Raw genomic sequence first — 9,643 nt, 5'->3', positions numbered from 1 at the left:
ATTATGCTGTCCCATAGAGAGGACAGCCTTTGCTCCAAATCTACTTTTTAGACTCTCTTAGGTTACTCTCTTTCAGACTAGTCTTCTTTTAGATTAGGCTGCAATCAGATTAGAACAGGAGAAACCGACATATGAGGCCCACTCTTGGGTAAAGGGCACCAAGAGCTAGTCTTTAATGTTTTATATGGCAGGGCCACATTTGGAAGCCTTGCAGGAGGAAACATTCTTTCTAGCAAAGGCAAAAGCCAGCAATCCCAGCCACCCACTTGAGTTGGTAAGCAAGCAACAAGCACAGGGCCTTTCCAACAGGTAATGAGTAAATTGGCCTCCTTTTTGTCAGCCTGATCTAGTCTGGGCAAAGCTTTTGCTTTCATTCTGGGGACCTCTCTGTCCCCTCAATTTTGAGCTCATGCACAGCAATTAATGACTCTGCTTGTAAGAATCAGAGCTAAGATGTCTTGAGAACAAGTTTATGAGCTTTGAGCATTATTCAGAAGTGTTGCCCCTGGTATCCTGATAGAGGCTTGGGTGGGGCAGGTTGGGATTGGTAATCAATTGTGCTGTGTACAGCACAGGTTCGATGGAAACACCTAACTCTTTGGAACCAAATTAGGTGAGCTGTAAAATATTATCAACGGAAAAGAGGGGAACTTCTGGGAAAATCATTACCTACTAAAATTCTTGCATTCCCTCAGCCTAATTTTCTGCCAGTTGGTAATCCGTATCCACAAAATGACTTCCAAAAATGTCTTGAAGAGGCTGCTCAAGCAGGAAAAATTTTAACCTCATATCCTATCTTTAGAGAAGACAATTCCCAGTCATGAAGGGTTTTTGCTTCCCTGCTTAAAGATGTTTTTAAAAAGACAGCATTAAAGAGAATGTGGGGGGTCCAAGGCCATTTCCCCAGGGAATAAATAGAGGTTATAGCAAATATTATAAAATATCACCTTTTAGCTGGCAAGCCCTTATGAAAACAGTACTTAACCACTGCCCAATATAGTGTATAGTTCCAGGGATGGATGGATACATGCCGGCCTGTTGCTGCTTACAGTCAAAGGCAGCAACCCTCTCAGAATATTATTTAGGATTGACTAATCAGATTGAAGGAAACTTTGAAACAGTAGCTCTACAGTTCTGCCAAGACTGTGGTTATAAACAGATCAGTAGAGCCACTGCAAAGGTTAGGAATAATTTCTCTGATTACAACACTCCTTCGGAGCCTTTTGCCACTATCAGACATTATATGAGCCTTGTTTACAACAAGCTATAGAGCGACAGACAATAAAGGGGCTGTTCACATTGTGTCTCTTTCATTAATTTATGAAAATGCAAATTCTGACTGCAAAAAAAACCTTCATTCCACAGTAAATGCAGTCAGTGCTTACACCGGCAAGTTTTATGTCAGTTTGACGCAAGCTAGAGGCATCAGAGAGGAAGGAGCCTCGATTGAGAAAATGTCTCCATATGATGGGACTGTCACCAAGCCTGTGATTGATGGGGGAGGTCCCAGCCATTATGGGTGGAGCCACACCCTGGGCTGGTGTCCTGGATTCTATAAGAAAGGAGGCTGAGCAAGCCATAAGGAGCAAGCCAGCAAGCAGCACCCTTCCATGACCTCTGCATCAACTCCTACCTCCAGGGTTTTTGTTTGCTTGTTTGTTTGTTTTTTTTCAAGACAGGGTTTCTCTGTGTAGCTCTGGCTGTCCTGGAACTCACTCTGTAGACCAGGCTGGCCTCGAACTCAGAAATCCGCCTGCCTCTGCCTCCCAAGTGCTGGGATTAAAGACGTGCACTACCACCACCCGGCAGGCCTCCAGGTTTCTATCTTAAGTTCTTATCCCAACTTCCTTCTATGACAAATAGCGATGTGGAAGTGTAAACTAAATAAACCCTTTCTTCCCTGAGTTGGTTTTGGCCATGGTGTTTCATCACAGGAATAGTAACTCTGACTAAGGCAGCATGCTGAGGTGGTTAAAGCATGCCAGGATGTTGGCGCCAAGGAGCACAAAGCCTGAGTTCTAGAAGTAGCACTGGAACCTCCCGCATGCTTTAAACATGGGATAAAAAAGAGCATTTGCAAAAACAATGCAGACAAACAGATACAAATAAGTCTCAGTCTGGTAAACCCACCTTTAAAACATGTCCAAAATATAACAGGAAATTTCTCTAGGCCAATAAACATCATTCTAAATTTGAAAAAGAAGATGATCCAATCTTGGAAATGGAAAAAGGAGTACTAAGGGTGGTTAATATATTAAAGACATAAACCAGCCCTCCTGCTCCCTGAGTTTGGATGATCCAATCTTGGAAATGGAAAAAGGAGTACTAAGGGTGGTTAATATATTAAAGACATAAACCAGCCCTCCTGCACCCTGAGTTTGGAAGCTCAGAGTCTCCCTCCCCTGCACTGTCTCCCAGATGCCAGGAGCACAGCCAACTGTAGCCACTGCTGGTCTTATTCCTTTATGCTTTTTGAAACACTCCCTCTGGTTCCACCCCTAATTCTCTTATAGTTCCTAAGACTATAAGAGAATTACTCACCAGTATTAAAAATAATTCTACATTAGATTTATCTTTAGTTAAAGATATAAAATTAGCAGTGAGGCTCCCCACAGACTTATGGAGATTCCTTCCTACAAAATGATTTGGCTAAATTTTTAGGTAAAGCAAATTGAATGATAGGAAGTGTTTTTGTTTGCCCAGATGTTCCTGATTCAAGTTGTACAGGTCAAATTCATATTATGGTTCATTCCCAGATGGCTTCAAGAAATGTCAACATTGGGGGCTGGAGAGATGGCTCAGCGGTTAAGAGCACTGACTGCTCTTCCAGAGGTCCTGAGTTCAAATCCCAGCAACCACATGGTGGCTCACAACCATCCGTAATGAGATCTGATGCCCTCTTCTGGTGTGTCCGAAGACAGTGACAGAATACTCATAAATAATAAATAAATAAATAAATCTTTAAAAAAAAAGTCAACATTAACTCAATCGGAGCAATTGGTTATAGTACTTTATAGGACATCCCTGATCTTGTGATGATTATTACAGAATCAAAGACTTGATTCCTCCGATGCATACCGGACTCAGCTGGTGTCTCTTGATAAGCCTTATATTGCAGTTTTAGTCAAGCAGCTCCCCATAACTGCCATGGCCGATACAGGAGCTCATGTTCCTACTATAGCAAACCAGTCCTTGTGCCTCTAATTATGCTCAAGTCTCCAGATGCAGACAACCAAGGGATGGTGGCAAAAGTTATCCCCTCCCAGGTGTAGAAGGCTTATGTGCTGCTTCCCAGAATGCAAGTGCATCTTGCAACCCTTAACCTTCTTCCCTTCAGAGACAAGACCTCCTTCCTCACCGGGGTTGAAACAGCTCTATACCTGGACATTCTTTTTTCTAAAGGTCACTAAAAAACACCCACTCAAACTTTCTTGGATAAAAGGTGCCCTCAGTTTGGGTAAATCAGTGACCCATTGAAGGGGACAGACTTAAACTAATTTAACAACACTTGAGGCTGACCATACAGAACCATTTTTTAGGTCCTGAATTACTCCTATCTTCTATATTTCCCAGAAATCTGGTAAATGGAGACTTTTATGTCATCTCCATGCTGTTAGCATCCACTGCCATCCCTCTGGTGTTCTGCAGCCAGGAGTTCCCTCTCCTACCACAGTCCCTCAAACTACAATGTTATTATTGTTGTTGTTTTTGTTGTTGTTGTTTTCAAGACAGGGTTTCTCAGTGTAGCCTTGGCTGTCCTGGAATTCCCTTTGTAGATTAGGCTGGCCTCAAACTCAGATATCTATCTGTCTCTGCCTCTTGTGCACTGGGATTAAAGGTGTGTGGCATTGCATCTTGGCCCCAGATGCTCAGTTAGGGTTTTACTACTGTAAACAGACACCATGACCAAGGCAAATCTTATAAAGGACAACATTTAATTGGGGCTGGCTTACAGGTTCAGAGGTTCAGTCCATTTTCACCAAGATGGAAACATGGCAGCATCCAGGAAGGCATGGTGCAGGAGGAGCTGAGAGTTCTACATCTTCATCTGAAGGCTGCTAGCAGAATACTGGCTTCCAGGCAGCTAGGATGAGGGTCTTAAAGCCCACGCCCACAGTGACACACCTACTCCAACAGGGCCACACCTCCCAATAGTGCCACTCCCTGGGCTGAGCATATACAAACCATCACATTATTATTATTGTTGTTGTTTTCATTTGTAAAAATATTATTATTGGTTTTAAGGGTTTTTTTTTTACTATCCCTTTACACCCTGATGCTATAAATTTGCTTTTTTCATTCCCACTCTTTATATTCAAGCATCTATGTCTTGCTTTCAATGGGATACTCTTCCCCAAGTGTGACCAATAGCCCCACCTTCTGCCAATGGTGGGTTAACAAGGCAATATACCCTACTAGAGCAAGCATTCCTCACAGCTGTGGTGGGCACACCGTCGCTCACTCTGAGCAGCTCCCTCCCAGTGGAAAAGCTTTCACCGCTCTCTCTACCTTCTATTAAACTGATTACAATCATCTGTTCCGAGAAAGCCGACGTTAACTTCTCAACGGCTCTCAGCCGTCTCTCATTTGTTCTCTTAAAGGAGATGCTGACTTAAACTCACTGACAGGCTAACTCCTTGCATTGCAGCAATCGCAAAAAGACATTCCAGCTCTGAATCAAAGACAACTTTTCATAGGCACTTAGATTCAATTTGCCCTATCGGCATTTTAAAACAGTTGTTTCTTCCCTGTACACCTAACCAAACCGATTTTTTACTGCAAAAATGTTTGCTGAGCAAAAAAATCACTCTTACTCAACAAGGCAGAACCAGAAGCTCCTAACTCACTGGACAAGACCCCGATATTCTTTTTCTCTTTTTAAAGATTTATTTACTTATTTATTTTATGTATGTCAGTACACTGTCACTCCCTTCAGACATACCAGAAGAGGGCATCGGATCCCATTACAGATGGTTGTGAGCCACCATGTGGTTGCTGGGAATTGAACCCTGGATCTTTAAGAAGAGCAGTCAGTCAGTGCTCTTAACCACAGAGGCATCTCTCCAGCCCCAACCCTGATGTTCTTTATCCTTCTATAACTCAAGACAAATTAAACTTCCTCTAGCAGACCCCAGAAGAATGAGAAGTAGCTTTGACTGGCTTGGGGTGGGGGAGGGACACAAATATCATTTCACCTTCCTCCTATGAAGACTCTGTGGAATTACATTACATCCTTTACAAGCCTGTTCTCCCACAAGGGCACATCATATTTCTAATGCATTGATCATTTCTCAGATGGAGCCAAATAATCGGGCAAAGGAGCCATCCCGTGGTGTGATGATGCTGGAACATGGCTCTTTCGTTACCCTCCCAGAACAGCCCTGCCCCACCTCGCCCTACCCCCCATGGGCAGAACTTTTCCTGCCCTTTCTGCCTTCAAACAAATCCCTGCTCAGTCTTTCCATTTATGGACCGATTCTTACTACGGGGCTCAAGCCATCCCACTCTTACTTCTAGCTGTTATGGAGGTCATGACCCCTCTGGAAAGACCATAGACTTAATCCAAATTATAATTAAAGGAGTTATTGATTGGTTGCCAGCAGGGTGGCAGCCTTAGAGCCAAATCTCAAGTATGTCATGAAGGAAAGTGTAACGGCCCGTTCTGCTGCTCCGGTCTGCGGGTCAGGGCCTAGCAAGAGAGAGAGAGTAGGGATGGAGATGCCAAAGAATGGAGACAAGATAGGGAGTCTGATCTGGAGACAGAGTCTGCTCTGGAGACAAGACAGAGTCTGCTGCGTTCTCTCCTCAAGTCTCTCCTTTTATATCTCTCCTCAAGTCTCGCCTTGAATCTCTCAAGTGCTGGGATTAAAGGCGTGTGCCACCACTGCCTGGCCTTGATTGAAAGGAAATCATGGGTATTTCAAAATAATTATCAGAGTGTGCTCAGCTGTTGTAGGCTGTTGAAAACAAGTCTATTGTCAGAGTATATGGCTCAAGATGGCTGCAAAAATGATAGCCACTTTCTGCTTAGAGTCGGCTCCCAACAGGTCCCCCTTTTTAAATTTGTTTTCAAAAGGGAAGCCTGGGAAAACTTACGGAAACCGTGTCTGTCTTAGGTTGGAACAAAGGACAATTTGTCTAGCTTGTTCTCTGGTAATTTTAAACATGACCTTTAAAGTTTTAGAATTAAGGTGATGTAACTCATGAGCCTTTATGGCCTATGCTAAGTTAGATGGCAGATCTGATAAAGTCACTGCGGCTATACGAGTGGCTAGATCTGCCTTGGTGTGTCCTTCAGCGAGAGGACCTGGTAGCCCAGTGTGGGCTCTCTGATGTGGTAGCCCAGTGTGGGCTCTCAGGTGTCCTATAAAGAATTTACACTTTCTCCTCAAAATTAATTGTTGGCACTGTAAAAACAAATCGGCTGCTTCTGAGGAGTGCTTTATTTGTGCAGCAGTTTCTAGCAGAGGAATAGATTGAGTTATATATGAACTATCAGTGTAAATATTAATAGTTTGATTTGGAAATGCTTGAAACACAGCAACAAGAGCATGTAATTCAATGAATTGAGCTGATACAGCTCATGTAGCAAAGGAAATTACTTGATCCTTAAAGGCATAAGCAGCCGTTCCTGATGAGGACTCATCAGTGAAAACTGGCAATGCTTCCTTTATAGGTGCATGCGCAGTATGAGATGGAAAAACAAATGCATGGCGATTGCAAAATTGAACTAATTTGTCTGGTGGATAATGGTTATCTAGTTGACCACCAAATGAAGCACATGCTATAGGCCAAACTTCAGAACTCTGCATAAGCCAATTAACCTGATGTCTTGTATATGGTTGTACTATGACATCAGGATCTTTTCCAAAATATTTTCAACTGAATCATGGTCACGTTAACCATGTCCTCAAGTCTTGCAACAATCTCCACTTTCCTGACTTTTTCCTAATGACAAATATTGGGGTATTCCAGGGAGAGTTACTCTCTTCTAAATGTCCTGCCTGTAATTGCTCCTGCACTAGCAATTGAGCAGCTTGTAATTTTTTGGCGGTTAGGGACCACTGATCCACCCAGATGGGCGAGTCCTCCTTCCAGGTGATGGGATCGGCACAACGCACTAGGGGTGCAGCTGAATCAATAGCCCCCATCAAAAATACCCCAAGCCTCTTCTTCCAGAGTTACCATGGACCTCAATAGGATGAGTAACCCCATTTTCACTTTTTCCTAATCCTTTCCCTGGAGAAAATCCAGAGTTTATCATTTGAGCCGTGATTACTTCATTAGGGCTGCACATAATCAATCTCAACTGGGATAATAGATCTCTGCCCCAGAGATTAATTAATTTCACATAATCTACACCTGCCTCTGCATTACTAAAAATCCTTCCTGCTGTTGTCATTAATCGATGAACAAAATCAGAAAATTGTTCGTCAGGCCCTTGTCTGACTGAGGTCAAAGATGCACCAGGGTCTCCCTTTACCAGGAGTTTGCGCCAAGCCTTCATGGCCGCATTTTGAATTTGAGCGAATAAGCCCGGGTCATATTGCATCTGGTTATCACTAGAAGCAAATTGCCCTTCTCCTACTAAGGCTTCAAAGGACCAACCATTGCCTGCCTGAATGTTTCTCCTAGCTGTCTCTTTACAATTCTCATAATATTCTGATTTCCAAATAAGATGGTCACCACTGCTAAGAACTGCTCTCACTAGAGTATTCCAATCACCAGGAGTCAGCCACTCCTCTGCAACAGATTCTAAGATTGCAAGAGTAAAGGGAGAAGTGGCACCGTATTGTGCCACCAAATTTTTTAATTCTTTAATAATTTGAAAATTAAACCCTGTGTGATGTCTCCACACAACCCCTTGAGCGTCTCTAGTCTCTGATACAGGGAAAACCTCAGCCTCTCCCTCCTCTGGCTGATCTGTACTAAAACCAGAGGACAGGGGCTGCCTTTGGACTCTGGGTTGAGGAACTCGAGGACCTGAGGAATTTTCCTTGCCCTCTCGAGACCTCTTCCCTGTCTTTAACTTTTGTAGCTGATTAATTAAGTCCTGATACTCTTCCTCTAATTCTATTTGTTGTTTAAGAAGAGAAATTTGTTGTTTAAGAAAAGAAATTTTGGGCTGGAGAGATGGCTCAGTGGTTAAGAGCAGTGACTGCACTTCCAGAGGTCCTGAGTTCAAATCCCAGCAACCACATGGTGGCTCACAACCATCTGTAATGAGATCTGACGCCCTCTTCTGGTGTGTCTGAAGACAGCTACAGTGTATTCATATATAATAAATAAATAAATCTTTAAAAAAAAAAAAAAAGAAAAGAAATTTTGTCCTGCAACTCCTTTCTGTGATCTCCAACCACCATCTCCATAGCAGGAGCATCTGGAGGTGGAGGAGCATAGGGAGGGGGCCTTCGGGAAGAGTGCCATTCAGGGTCATAATTTTTGGCTGCCTCTTCCTCTATGTCAGCACAATCTGGCTCTGACAAATCAATTACTTCAGCCTTTGGTCGTATTTTGGATTCTATCCTTTTCTTTTTCTTTTGAACATGAAAGACAGCATTTAAACAGCAAAACAGAAGCAAACAATTAACACATGTAAGCAGCAAACAACAAAACAAAAACAGAGAGTTGAGTTCAGGCTGACTTATTTCTTCCCCCATTATCATTACTATCACCTACTGGTCTCCACACGGCAGGTTCCCATGGCAATCACCTCTGTTTCACTTCTGAATTTTCAGTCGACCCTTCTTCTGGTAACGTCCCTCACTGGGTCTCTCATTCTTGCTGCCCTACGTTGGGCGCCACATTGTAATGGCACGTTCTGCTGCTCCGGTCTGTGGGTCAGGGCCTAGCAAGAGAGAGTGGGGACAGAGATGCAAAGAAACAAGACGAGACAGGGAGTCTGATCTGGAGATGAGATAGAGTCTGCTCTGAGACAAGACAGTCTGCTGCATTCTCTCCTCAAGTCTCACCTTGAGTCTCGCCTTGAGTCTCTCAAGTGTTGGGATTAAAGGCATGTGCCACCACTGCCTGGCCTTGATTGAAAGGAAATCATGGGTATATCAAGATAATTATCAGAGTGTGCTCAACTGTTGTAGGCTGTTGAAAACAAGTCTATTGTCAGGGTATATGGCTCAAGATGGCTGCAAAGATGATAGCCGCTTTCTGCTCAGAGTCGGGTCCCAACAGGAAAGGTTTTTGGTTTTTTGTTTGTCTGTTTTTCTTTTGGGGGGGGGCCTTGTTTTCTTTTGGGTTTTTTGTTTGGCTGGTTAGTTGGTTGTTTTGTTTTGTTTTGTTTTGTATTGTTTGGGCTTTTTGGTTTGGTTTTTCTTTTTTTTTTTTTTTATTTACTTTTATTTTATTTTTATTTTTGCCAGACTGAAAATAAGGCCAAGTGGATTAAAAGACAATTACAGAAGCAAGAGACAGAATCTATGTAGTCTTGGTGATGTTCCGTGGGTGTGTGGAGAGGTGGGGGAAGGGGACGTCTCAGCCGGCTCATGCAGAGGGACCTGAGGGACCAGTCACACACAGGTATAGCATAGAATAGAGTTTATTCAGGGCATGGGGAGGGGAGCTAGGAGGGTAGTAGAGGCAGAGAGAGAGAGAGAGAGAGAGAGAGAGAGAGAGAGAGAGAGAGAGA

Source organism: Grammomys surdaster, unplaced genomic scaffold, assembly GCF_004785775.1.
Source record: "Grammomys surdaster isolate TR1022 unplaced genomic scaffold, NIH_TR_1.0 213, whole genome shotgun sequence".
In the NCBI taxonomy this organism is placed as follows: Eukaryota; Metazoa; Chordata; class Mammalia; order Rodentia; family Muridae; genus Grammomys; species Grammomys surdaster.
The sequence above is the reverse complement of the archived record's forward strand: the minus strand, read 5'-3'. Positions refer to the sequence as shown.